Raw genomic sequence first — 10,135 nt, forward strand, 5'->3', positions numbered from 1 at the left:
CCAAGACAAGAGATGTGGCATGACCTTAGCTCAGGCGATTGAATACTCCTGAAGAAACACATCTGGAACGATGTTGAAAGGGCCTTTTCAAATCATCCTTTTGATGAACACTGCTGTTAAGTGTGGCGGAGTGGATTTATGCTTCCCACACCAAGAGAGTGAGACAAGCCAGTGAAGAAGTGGGGACAACAACCACTGATTTGCAGAGTCAAACTCGAGCATAGAACAAATGTTAAGAGAGTGGAGAAGACAGCATGCAGGGGTCACAATGTCAAGTAGTAACAAGTGCACAATCTGTAGGGTATGAGCTGAGAATAACCACAATAAACCAAGCAGCTAAAAGCCCGTTTGTTCACCATGAACTGGAAGAAAGTACAAGCACTTTGGATGGTAAAGTACAGAAGGAAAAGAAGTAGCTGGAAAGTGGTCAGACATTGAGAACCATTGTATCAGAAGAATGCATTACAGAGACAGTCCGGAAAGAACTAGAGTTAATTGAACAGACTGCTTGTGACAGTGAACAACTAGAAGTATGGAGAACAAAGAGACCAAGAGTGCCGAACCAAAGGTATTCAGCGCCTAAGTGCACCTACTTCGCTAAAAACAATCCTGATCTGAAAGCCCATAAAATTGAGAATTATTATAGTGTTTTTGGAAATCACCCATGAAAGATGCTACCACAGCTAAAGATTGAAGAATATTTTTGATTGAAGAACCCAATTGATATATATCCAGATGTCGTATTGTCATGTTTTGCAACTTAGGTATCCAGACAAATATATTAGGCTTCTATAGGTATCAAGTAAAAGAATATAATTCCCTTTTAGGTACTCAGTTGAAAATTGTAGGTTCCTAATCCTAAAGTTAACTCGAACTAACAGATTTACAGTCAAGAGAACTGAAAGATTTGCTGATTTGCATAGTAGTGTCAATGAGTACATTTTGTATTCTTTTTTCTGTGTGATCTGACTTGAGAAAAACCATGTAGTAAACCACACCAAAAAGCTGTCAAATTTTAATAGTAATTGTGGTATTTGCCATTGTCATGCTATTGATCGACTTATTATTGGGCCTTAACTCACCTATCCAGCGTGCTTCAACTGAAACTAGATCTAACCAAGTCTATTTATATGAGCAACATAGATTTAATATGAAAATATTACACAAAGATGGTTCTGAGGGAAAACATTTAGGCAGCATTTAATTTAGACTGCTACATGAGTATTCCAAAGATATAAATGCAAAAAATTGTCACATCTGTGTGTATCTTCCTGTGGTGAGTGCAACTGGTGCAACTTACTACTACCTTCCCCTCATGTATTTTTTAACCTGTCGTCAAAATATCAATCAATTATACACAAACTGAGGTGAGGGTGGCAAGCAAAGTGCGCACAGCTGTCTGTTCTTGGATACTTATTCTCAAAGTTCTGATCACGCTCTACTTTATGTAATCCCCCCCCCCCCACTGGGCCTCATTCAATAACTACAATCTATACAAAAGGAGCATGTGATTCATCCAAATAATGATAGCGTTCCAAGCAGTGCGCTCATATATTGTCCATTCTCTGTGTATCCAATAAAGATAATCCCAAGGGAGTCGTGTTTAATTAGGAATCCAATTCCGAATTTATTATTCAATCCAATTTTTCAAAACAAAGGTACATTAACTAATTTATCCAGCCAACGCTTTTCCTCCTACACGGACATCATCAGGGCTTCTAATAACATGATAATGATATGACTTTAAACTCCATGTTGTGCGCCCATCCTTCTTCTAGTATCAATCTTTGTTTATTGCAAACGTCTTTCGTACACCATGTACAAAAGGACCATAGCACTACAGGGCATAAAAGGATCGAAATAAAACATGTAACTCCAGTCTACGGTTCACTAACAGTAAATGAAATTTAACCAGTCTGGAGTCATGTGACCATTGCACTGTATTCTGCAAATGGTTTAATTCAGTACCCACTGAAGAGACAACACTAGGAGGGCCACATAAACTGCATTGGAACAATCCACCCTAGACCAAACCTAATCTTCAGACCTTATTGTAATAATGAGGGGCTAGCTTATAAGATTGAAGAGTCATTGCAACAATAGACAACCGTGTTCACTCACGTGACTGCAAAACAAAAGCAAATACGTTTATTCATAAGAACTGAGGCCTCAGCACCAGAGTATGGTGGAACTTACAATTTAGCATATACACTTCAATTTTGGATAGTGCCACATTACACAGGGTCAAGCTCCCTCCCTTCCATTTTACTGTAGCCAACTGCAGGCTGGTATTGCTGTATCACTTACTTAGTTATTTTGTCAAGATGTGACTTTTTAGGTCTCGCCTAACAGCCCGCATATGCTGTTGCTGTGAGGGGTACTGTATACAGTAAAGAACTTGAAGTCTGCCCGTTACATACCAATTGCCTCCTTGATTGCAATTCTTTTGAGCTGCCTCCTAATTGGCCATCATATGCCACACGTCACTTCCTTTTCTTTCTCTAGAGCATGGACCAAGTACTAATTGATTGCATTTGATCCATTTGATTAGTGTGCTTCGACTCTCCTTCGGGTACTCGTTCTGTGATTCAGGGTACTCTTTTTCCCATTTTTTCTAATCGTTTCCCATTTCATGTTACACCTTTTGGTTGCTTTTAACCTTCATTTTACTGGTTTGTTTGTTGATGCCTTAATTTGTTTTGGAATTTAGTGCTTCCTTTTACAGCACCAAATAAATGGCATGGATTATTAAAGCAGTCTGTAACTTTGTTTTACAGTTTGGAGGTTGCTTTTACAGCACCAACCAAAAGGCACAGAATTTTTCAGCAGTCCGCATGACCGTATTTGCTTGTAGGCTGCTCCTCTTCTCTGCGTAGATAAAGTATGTGTTTGTTTAAACCATACACTAGTCTGAATCCGGACTCCCCTAGTCTTTTCAGACAAGCAGTCCAGCCCCATGCTTCAAGTCAGGCTGCCACTAAGCAACATAACCATTTTGGACACATCTGTGCCTTTCCAACACAAAGTGTGTGGCTTTTTAAAGTGCTTTAATTTTGTGCAATCTACCTCACTCCACTCTACCCACATCACTCCAATATGCCGCACTCCACTTCACTACAATCTGACCCAATCTATCCGAATCCACCCGCTCAATCTACCCCACCCGACTCTACGCAACTCCAATCTACCCCACCACACTCTACCCCACTTCAATCTACCCCAATCTACCCTACTTCACTATACCCCGATCTACCCCACTAAACTCCAGCCTACCCCACACCACTTCAGTCTGCCCCACTCCAATCTACTCCACCACAGTCTATCCCAATCATCCCCACTGCAATCTAGCCAACTCCACTACAATCAACCCCAGACCAATCTACCCCACAAATTTCAATCTACCCCATTCCACTTCAATCTACCCCACACCTGTCTAAACTTCACTCCACTCCAGTCTGCCCCAATCCATTCCACTCCAATCTACCCATCTCCATTCCAATCTACCTTACTCGACTCAACTCTACCCAATCTGATCTATTCCACACCAGTCTATCCCACTCTACTCAGCTCTACCCCTCTCCACTTCAATCAACCCCAATCACCCAATCTTCTTCACCCTGACTTTACCCCACTCCAGTCTACCCCACCCCACTCTACTGCACTCCAATCTACCCCACTCCGTTCTACTTCAATCTACCCTACTCCAATCTAGCACACTTCAATCTACCCCACTCCATCCCAATCCACCCCACTCAATCTACCCCACTCCACTCCAGTCTACCCTGCTCCCCTCCAATCTCTCTATTCTACTCCACTCCGCTCACCCCACTCCACTCCAGTTCTCCAGCTTCTACACCCGCACACCCTTACATGTCAATCTATCCCAATCTTCTCCACTCCACTGCACCCAATTGCACTCACATTTACCCCAATCCACTCCAATGTACCCAACTCTGCTCCACTCAACCCCACTCCAATCTGCTCTACTCCACTGCAATCTATCCCACTCCAATCTATCCCAATCTACCCCACTCCACTTCATTGTACCGTACTTCACTCCAAACTTTCCCCACTCCACTCCAATCTACCCCAATCTACCACACTCCAATCTACACTGCTCCTCTCAAAACTCCACTCTTCCTCACTCCGTTCCACTTCAATCTACCCAACTCAACTCCAATCTATCACAGTCTGCCCTTCTCAACACAACCCCAATCTACCCCACTCCACTCTACCCAATCTACCCCACTCCACTTCATTTCAATCTAACACACCCCACTCTATCCCACTCCACTCCAATCCACCCTGCTCCACTCCACTCTACCCCAACCTACTCCCCCACTCAAACTACCCCAATCTATCTCAATACATCCCACTCCGATCTACTCCATACCACTCCAGTCTCCCCACTCTGTCCCACACCACTCCAATATACCCCACTTCACTCCAATCTACCCGCCTGACTCACACCACTCCAATCTACCCCACCCATCTACCTCACTCCAATCTACCCTAATCCACTCTACCGCAATCTACCCCAGTGTACTCCAGTCTACCCTACTCCAATCTACCCACCTCCTCTCTAAACTCTTCTTCACTCCAATCTACCCCACTCCATTCCAGTCCAATCTACCCAACTCTATTCCAATCTATCCAGTCTATGCCACTCCATTCAACTCTACCACAATCTACCCAAAATCCTCACCAATAAACTCTACTTCACTCCATTCGATCCCATGCCACTTCAATCTACCGCACCCCACTCCAACCCAGTCTTCCCCAATCTACCCCACTCGACTCAACCCCATACCACCTCAATCTACCCCAATCCACCCCACTCAGTCTTTTTAACCCTAGTCTACCTATCCCATTCAATCTACCGTACTCCAATCTTTCACAATCTACCACAGTTCAATCTACCCTACTACACCCACTCCATCCCAATCCACCCCATTCTAATTTACCCCACTCCACTCTAATCCACCACTTTCTACCCCACTTCACTCCAATCTACTCCACTCCAATCTTTCCAATCTACCCCACTCTACTCCAATAACATAACATATGCATTTGTAAAGCGCACGTATCACCCAAGGGTATCAAGGAGCTCAATAACATATGTTTATTGTTACCTAACTTAATGGTACTCATGTTATTGACTTTAGAAGGATGAAAGGCTGGGTGGACTCACTGGGATTTTAACCTATTACCATAAGGTCAAACACAGGCCCCTACAGTGGACACATTCATCCACTAAGCTGCCAGACCGGGCCCCGATGCCCACCCTAATTTGCCCCACTCCACTCAAATTCTACCTGACTTTACTCCAAAGTATCCCACTCCAATCTACCTCACTGCACTCCACTCCAATTTACCAATCTCCACTCCAAAGTACCTCACTTCACTCCAATCTACCCCACTCCAAACTACCCCATGGCAATCTACCCCAATCTACCACACTCCAATCTACCCCACTCCACTCTTCCCCACTCCATTCCACTCCAATCTACCGAACTCCACTTCAGTCAACCCTACACCACTCAAATCTATTCCATTCCAATCTACTCTACTCCCCATTCTACTCCACTTGACTCCACTCCAATCAACCCCACCCCATTGCAATCTACCCATTCCACTTCACCCCACTCAACTCCACCCCAATCTACCCTACTGCAATATACCCTACTCCAATCTAACCCACTCCACTCGACTCCAATCTCCACTCCACTTCAATCTACCCACTTCACTCCAATCCACTACAATCTACCCTAATCTACCCCACTCCACTCTACCAAAATATAGCCCAATCTACCCCACTCCAATTTATCCCACCTCAATTTACCCCAATCTACCCCTGTCTACACCACTCTGATGTACCCACTCCGCTACAATCTACCCCACTCTATCCCCTCTATCCCATCTCAATATACCCCACTCCAATCTACCCTAGTCTACCCCATTTCAGTCTACCCCACTCTGCCACAGTCTACCCCACTCCCCTCTACCTCAAGTTACCCCACTCCACGCTACCCCAATCCTCCCCACTCCATTCTACCCACTCCACTCCAATCTATCCCAGTCTACTCTATCCGAATCTAGACCACTCTAATCTACCTCAATATACCCGACTCTACCCCACTCTAGACTACCTCAATCTGCCCCACTCCACTCTACCCTAATCTACCTTACTCCGGCCACCCCTATCTATCACACTCTACTGCACCCCACTCTACCTCACTCCATTCTACCCTCATCTACCCCACTTCAACTACCTCAATCTACTCCACTCCACCCTACTCCATGCCACTAACTTGTAGTCATGCTGAACAGCAGTCACACTGATGTACATTATGTCAAGAATACATTGCCAAAGTCAATATCTCTCACATAGGCGAGACCTATTGGCTTTGCCAATGCTTTCTTCAAGTAGTGATCTTAAAGTTGAGCTAGATGGATGACGATCGGTTGGAAATTTAGTAACACCGGGGTGTGTTTAGGGACTGGAGGAGATTTATTGTGACGGGTTTTGTATTTAAATCCCTTTTCATACGATATTTGAAAGATGGTTCACGTGACTATATTCTTGTCTTGTACTGGTAATTAATCTAGAATGTTTTACGATGCATTTTTTGGAAGATCTTACTTCATTGCCTCAGAAAGTTCTCTGATCACTTTTATCATATCATTCGATAAGACATTTGAGCAATTCTGCGTAAGTAGAGATTTCGTTAACCCGCTGATTACTTTAACTTTAAAACGAGGGTGATAGTTTTCGGTTAAATAAATAAAACCCATCTGTTTTGATACCTGGGTTACATGTTTATTGCCTACCCTCCATGAAGCGATATGGACACAGAAAAGGCTCCAGCAACATAGCAGGGGATGGCACTTGGGAACCCGGGAGGCATTTTAAACCCTTTATTTACACTGCCTGCCAGGAAAGCTCTGGGAACACCGGTTCCTTGTAGATGTGTATCTGGTTTGCGGATTGTTTGCTTTGTCTGTTTTCTGCTCTTTTAGCCCTCGGCGTGTTTTTTTGTCTTAGCTAAGTACACAGGTACACTAGCACACGGCTGCACTGGCAGTAGGTTTCTCTACGCAGGCCTGCACTGATTTCTCTTTTTTTTCCCTTTTCTCCTTTCCCAGGTGGAGGCCCTTCTCTGATTACACATGGAGAACATCCGGGTCACCCAATGACGACGAGGATGCTGGCTTGGGAAGGGAATAGTGTGGGGTGATGGGTGCCGTCCACACCACCCCCTCCTTTGGCAGGACAGCAGTGGGTTTCAGCAACAGAAGTGCGAACCCCAAGAGGATCCGAGGCAAACATCTCCTGCGCGAGATACACGCTGAAGTCCGGAACACTGTGCTGCGATATTCAAGTGTGATCTTTGGCTCTTTTTAAGTTGTGCCCTGATGAATGTTGCCGTACTACGAAAAACTGCAAAACAATTGTAAATGAAGTGGAAAAACCGTAATCAAACCGTGTGATGTGGTAAACACTGAGTCTTCCTTAGGAATCCCAGCACCAGTTGTCGCCAGTTACCAGTCTGGATACATTACAATCCGCTTTTGGAACAGCACTTGTCTCAATGGACAGCAGTATCCATCCCTGGAGTGGCTGCACGGGTCTTAAGGACTCTGGTGTTGGCTGCTAACTCAGCCTATGTATATGCAGTGTACATTTGCTATTTCCTAGATGTGTATGAAGTGTTTGCACAGTTATGGGTGTGGGGTTGTCCTCCAAGGCGTATGCCACGTACCTGCCTCCAGAGAAGCAGGTGGAGTCATTACGTTTTTCTTTTCGACATCTTTTATTTATGCAAAAACAATATTCTTTTGAAACCCGTTCCCAAATCGCCCTAGGGATTTTGATGTTTGCATTACGTAATTGTTCAGAAAGTCTAGAGGCATTGCCAGTTTTCTGAAAAGCCAAGCCTGGGAAGTTAATTTGGGAAACCGGTTCAGACAAAAATGTCAGAAATCATAGTTTAATGAGGATGATTTCAAGAAATATGTAAAGGAAAATGGTCTCAGCGTCACGTAAATGAGACATGTATAACAGCACTTTTTAAAGGGGTCACGTTTATTTCTATTCTGTCATCGAAGGGAAGGTAAGGAGTGGGGGTGGGGGGGTGGGGGGGGGTGAGGCTTTGATTCCGAAGGTCGAATCTCATTCGAAAGTAACATGGGCATTTCCTCTAAGATGAGATCACTTTCTCTCTCAACAGTTTGTCACAGGCTTCACCCAGAAAATTAGGTAATGGTGTTGCTACAGTACTGGGCCTTGGTAGAGGTAAGGCTAGTAATCCTTCAAAACGAAATGGTAAGGCCATTTTTTTTCGGAGGATCATATACAATCACAATATCTGAATAAGACCTTAGCTTTGCAGGGTTGGGAGACGCACTGCCATGGCAGCTGCACTACTGTAGAGATAAAAAATATTTATAATTTTCCACAGCCAGAGAATAATACCTCACCCAAGTCTCCTTAGTTGTGTCGTCATCAGGATCTGTCATGGCACTCTGATTATGTAACACCAAGAAGAACAAAGCTCGAGATGATTGGTCTTCCCTTTCACGAGGAAGGCCAAGAGGGTCGAATATTCCTGTGTCTTGTGTGCTTATGAAACCAACACAGACGTCCAAAAGGCTACAAACAGGCCTTTCTAAAGGATCAAGAGGTGCCTATCTGCAGGCAAACATCACCATACACCCACAGGCTTTACCCAGATTCTTACAGGTTGGATTCATGGCAGGGAGCATCAGTGGGGTGCTCGATTCGTAGCAGTTGAGATTAAGCCTGTGAAATGTCATGAGTCCTATTATGCAGCGGGACGTCCAGGAAATTTGATTCATATACATGGGCTTGAGGCTGCAGAATATCCAGGCATCCCAGTTCTGACTGATAATTTGTAAACCCACTGGTTATAGCCAGTAGGGTGTAGGCGCTTGGTATTCAGTGTAGATGAGACTGAATTGTAATTTCCAGGGGTCTCAATACTTTTAAGAGAGACGTAGGCTATGGTTGTTCTGGGGGCTTAGTGCCCAAGGATGAGATTAAGGCGGTGAGGTGTTAAGGGGCAGGTGCAGATGAGGAAATAGAATGTCCAAAAGCCTCTCGTCGTGCAAATGGTGAAAAGTAGTCTGTATGATTCAAAAATGGCTGAAATCTAAGCTGGAACAAGACATTGGAAGGCCATGGGACATTTTGGCTCGTGAGAGCACACTATACAAAACAATTGGCCTCGGTTAATTGTTTTATACCCTAGAACTACATGGAAAATAATTAGGTCCGCCTTTGCTCTCCAATCCTCCCTTGGAAGCTCGTTCAGATATCCTCTGCTTCAAATTCAGGGGAGATTTTGAAAAGGACTTTGCTCAGTGCACATCTGGACGTTGCTTTCACGCCTCTACCACTGCAACCTGAAACCACTGAAAATACTGTACAATTAAATAGGCACACAGTAGAAGTGACTTTGGGGAGATGGTTATTAAACACCAGCAAGAAGAGTACATCTTGTTTAAACCATGAGTGGTCTCCTTCCTTTAATAAATGAGAATTGTTTCTTTTGCAGTATGTACAGTCACGGTTTGCCTCCATCTTAGACAGGGAGATGGGGCATCATTACGCACAGTGTTTCATTAAAATTGTTTAAACTTGATTCATCTGTAGTGAGATTGGAATGACAGCCTTCAGCCACAGTGCACAATGTGAACGTTCTGAAAATTCTGGACAGAAATACATTCCAGTCAATAACCATCTTTTTTTCTCAGAGGGAAAAAGTAATGTTCAACAAATTCTACGAACACTTGGAAGAACACAGCAGTTTGAGCTTGTTCTCCAATCGTACGGAACCTGTCAGTGCAAATGAGCATTTGTTAAGAGAGCTGGTCAGAACTGGGACGTCATATTGAACAACTGGGGCATTTCTAAATAGCCGTTTGCACCAGAAAGGTAATTTGGGGTTCGGTCAGGAGCCCATGAAATGTTGTTGACCCTACCCGAGCCCTGTGGTTTTTTTTTTTCGAGAGAGGCGAAAAGCTGTAAAAGTTTCACAATTTCCCCAAGAACTCTCACAGCCATAGACAAGTAGATCTTACTAAAACAGAGCCAATAGGCTCAAACTTGTAC

The 10,135-nt window shown here is 44.0% G+C and overlaps 1 protein-coding gene across 2 annotated transcripts in view; it reads left to right on the top strand.

The window, feature by feature from the left end:
* The window catches only part of LOC144781548 (muscarinic acetylcholine receptor M1-like), a 351,868-nt gene extending 342,203 nt beyond the window's left edge, over nucleotides 1–9,665 (top strand). For both annotated transcript variants that reach the window (XM_078660451.1, XM_078660452.1), the window contains exon 3: nucleotides 7,147–9,665. The gene's annotated coding sequence lies outside the window, so the exon portion shown is untranslated. The remainder of the gene's footprint in view (nucleotides 1–7,146) is intronic.
* The last annotated feature ends 470 nt before the right edge of the window (nucleotides 9,666–10,135 follow it).

This window comes from Lissotriton helveticus, chromosome 9 (genome assembly GCF_964261635.1).
Source record: "Lissotriton helveticus chromosome 9, aLisHel1.1, whole genome shotgun sequence".
In the NCBI taxonomy this organism is placed as follows: Eukaryota; Metazoa; Chordata; class Amphibia; order Caudata; family Salamandridae; genus Lissotriton; species Lissotriton helveticus.